Genomic DNA, 4,300 nt, shown 5'->3' with positions numbered 1-4,300 from the left:
AGAATGTGCAACCCTAATTAAGAACTCTAAGTGAACCCCATGAACAAAATTCAAGAAAATAAGCAAAGGGGAATGAAAAGTTTAAAATTTTGAGTTGAGCCAATAATATAAGTTAAAGTATATTTGATAAGCAACAAGATAGATTGAGAAAGCTTAGCCAAAATAATTCAAGAAAACCCCCAAATCAAGCTTCTTTTGTTGGGACTCATTGGGAATTCTGAATTTCAGAATTCTGAAATTCAGACCTTGAGCCAAAGATCAGGGATGTTCACCTTGATCCCTAACTCGAATCCTAATGGCCCCATTGACAAATTTGTGTCTAACTAACCCCTCTGTCGTGTGCCAGAAGATGGCATTGGGACGCGAGCCCTAGACACGACAAAACTTGGGATTTGCCTCGGGTTTGGGCAGATAGACAGACCAGATTTCCTGGCTCCATATCTCTGCAACCAGTAGGTAAAATCCTATGACCTCCACACAAGAATGGTAGCTTGTAGGGAGGAGAAGAGGTTTTGTGCACTGACCCAGGCGAGAGCAGGCTCGGATGAGCGACCACACGCGCCAGAGCTTGGGCAGAACGCACGGGCACACGTGTTCGACCCTGGTCGGCACGCCAGAGCTCGCCCAACCCGCGCGCGCGCTCGCCCCGGCGTCCGGTCACGTCCGCCGCGCGCCCACGCCCTCGGCCGTGCCCGCCCGCGCCTATAAAGCCTCCCCGGGCGCACCTCTCTTCGCCCCGCACTCACCCTCATCGGCCAGCCACCGTTCCTTAGCTCCGGCGAGCGTATTTCCGCCCGCCATTGCCGCCAGAGCTACGGCCACCGTGGCCAGCCCACTCCAGCCACCCTCCAGCCCAACCTGTGCTTCGGCTAGCTCCGCCAGTAGCCCGTGAAGCTCGCCAAGCCCTCGGACCCGACCGGACTTCACCGGAGGCCCGAGATCAACCTCACCGGACTTCGGTCTTCCGCCGCCGCGCGTGGACCGAGCTATCCAGTGAGTCTCCGCCCAATTCCTTTCGCTCATGTCTTCTCTGGCATCCCGTGGACCTCCCTGACCCATTTGATTGAACTATCTCGCCGTGACCAGGCCGGTCTCCTCGCCGCCGACGAGCATCCCCGCCTGCGCGCGTGGACCGACCAACTCCGGCCATCTCCGTCGACGTTCCGCACACCGTTGTGATCCCCGCGACCTCCCCTTCGCCCTCGACCACTTCACCGGAACAGTCTCGCCGCCGGTAAGCCCCTCCGCCCTTTTCTTCGCCGCGGCTACTGTTTGAGGTAGAAGAAGGACCTCGGGTTAGGTTCTGTAGAACCCGAGGGGTTTTCTGTAATGTCAGCGACTCATATGAATAGTAACCTAAGGACTGATTCGCGAGGAAAACCTAGAAAACCGCCAGGGACCCCAGTGCAAAGTGGATTTCCATTTAATCAATTCTGTTATTCTTTTTAAATAACCAAAGAACTTAGAAAATCCATAACTTGATGAAATCTTAATGAAAAGCTGTCAAACCAATTTTGCTAGCTCTGGAATATTATAATCTATCATTTAAAATTATTGAACCATATGCTTTCTGTTCTAAATTTTAGAGCTTAAAATTAAAAACAGAAACCCCCTAAACCTTGTTTAATTAAGGAAAATTAGTTTTTCTTTTGTGCTGAGCTTAAGAAAATTTGTAGATGCTCATACCTTAATTATACACTGTTTAAAAATAGTAGGAGCCCCAGCCTTAGAGATTATGATGTAGTTATTCATTTAAAGCCATTTTGTCCAAAACTTAGAGAAAATCAGAAAAGCACTAGAAAATGTTTAACAGTGATTAGTAATATTTTTCCTAGTTTACTTATGTAACAGAGAACCTAGGAAAAATGCAGAGACCATTAATTAGGACCAGTTTCTAACTAAGATGCTCTAATTAGCCTTATGTAGACTGAAAATCAATTATTAGAATTGCAAAACTATAACCAAAGTGGTTAACAAAAATCCAGTGAACTTGTAACCTTCAGAGCCCCACTACAAAAATACAGAGCACCCCAGCCTAACTTTTAAGTAAGGAAAATAAATACAAAGTGGTAATAAGGCATTTTCCCAATAAATCATAAACAACCTCAAATAATGAGATAATGGGCAACCAAAAATTAGCTAAGTCCATGATGAGATAAACCACCAGAGAAAAATACAAACCCATGAAAAAGAAGTGAACCCATGCCTTTTGCTAGTAATTTGTGAGAAAGGCCATTTGACTTAAATAATGCAAACCACCCCTTCCCTTAAGCAAAAAGAAACCAAACTCCAGAATGATTGCTCTTGCACAAAATACTAGCTAAGAAAAATAAGAACTTTGTTGTTTGATGTTTTTCAAACATAGTGGTAGTAGAAAGCACCCCTTTGGCTAGAAACCTTAAGAAACCATAGGAAAAGAATTAAAAGGTATTAATGACTAGAAATTTGTATCAAGTCATGTTATGACACCTAAAAGCCAGCAAAAATAAGTTTTAAAGAATTACCCACTGTTAAATAATAGTTGTAGTTCAAAGTACCCCTTCTGCCTTAAGATTTGGTAATTTTGTCCAGAGAAAACCATTTACTTTCTGAACCCCAAATATTGAGACAGAGAATCATACACCAGTAACCAGCCACTGTAATTTTTGCAGAATTTTTAGAATTTTATAAAAGCAACTTGTAGTTCAAACCTACTCCAAAACATTAAAGAGAATAAAAGAAAAGAGAAGAAGGAATAAACCTCATCCCATTAAAGCTAACCCAATTTACCAAATATACCACTAAAGGGTTTTACATAAGCAAGGTTAACTTGTTTAAATTCAAAAAAAGACCATACATCTTTAAAGTTGTAAATTCCAAAGCACATATCATATCGTGCATGTATCTTACGCATTGCATTCATTAGATTGTAATCTTGCCGACGGAGAGTACGTGCTCATCCCCGAGCAAGGACCTGTCCAAGAGGAGGACCAGGAGCAGGCTTCAGAGGCTGCTATTGAGGATCTCCCCGCAGCCCCAGCAGTTGAAGGCAAGCCCCGGTTCTATGCATAACCATGTTATTATATGCTACTTTACTACACTTAATGCTTGTAGGACTGTAATGTGCACTTAAGTGTAGGAGTTGCTTGAAACCTCTAGTTGCATGAACTTAGGACTCCTTTTTGAGATGAATACTAGTATGCTAGGCCGAGTAGCTGCTTGCTAATCAGGATCTCGGTAGAAGTCGAGTGATTTTTCTAGCACTCGCGCGAGGTCAGGAATTGATTGTATTCATCTTGATAATGGGATATATGTTGGTCTATGGACTTGGATCCAGGGAGGATGCCTTGTCCATGAGACGGGAAAAAATTAAATTAAGGATTAATGTGTGGATACCTGAGTCAAGCTTTTCAACGTACTAAGCACATGCCGGGAAAAATGGTAACCGGTAAACCTAGTACCTGAGTGAAGCCGGGCGCGGACTTTATCCCTCATGCGACCTGAGACAGGGTCTCCCATGCTAGCTATGGTGGGTACAAGTGCGGTCACTGCACGGCGGCAGCCGGGGTCAGTGGAGCATTGTATGCCAAGGCGGTGAGGCCTGGACGCGAACGGGGAATCGATGGGGACGGTTGTCATGTGTGGGGTCGGAGTACCCTGACATGCCGTGTGTTTAGGTTTACCTTGCAAGGTTAAAACTCGATTCGAATCGTCTGCTTCTCGCAGCTAATGAGACTGCTTGATTCCTTGTACTGCATCGAGTAAGAAGTGAAATGTGGATTACATGAGATAACTTGTTGATTGAACTAATTGCTTGTTACCATGTATGCTTAGAAGGAGCCAATCTAGCTAAGTTAATGATGGTAGAAATTGAAAAGCTAAAAGTTGATTTTAGAAATAGCTAGTGCTTTTGGCAAACCAAACCCCTCAGCCAAACAGCTACATAGTCTAGAGGTAGAGGAGTAGACTCCTCACACCGGTTAAGTCTAGCTGAGTATTAGTATACTCAGCCTTGCTTGTGGCACCATTTTTGCAGGTACCATGCAGGATGTAGTTGATGGTGTGACTTGGCCTACCACCCTGCCACCGGGTTGGACGGTCGAGTGGGATGTTGCTCCGGCAGGAGAGGAGCATGAGGAGTAGTGGGCTAGGCCTTGCCCATTTCCTCGTTACCAACGACATCGATTATCCGCTGCACTTTAACTTGGGAACTTTATTTGCTACTCCAAAAACTCCGATTTATGTAATAACTCCGTACTTAATTTGAGGTTTCCTGTTTTATTGTATTTCTTCTGTGACTCACCTTCGAGTGAGAGTGTGG

This window comes from Zea mays, chromosome 10, assembly GCF_902167145.1.
Source record: "Zea mays cultivar B73 chromosome 10, Zm-B73-REFERENCE-NAM-5.0, whole genome shotgun sequence".
NCBI classification, from domain to species: Eukaryota; Viridiplantae; Streptophyta; class Magnoliopsida; order Poales; family Poaceae; genus Zea; species Zea mays.
This window is presented reverse-complemented; position numbering follows the sequence as displayed.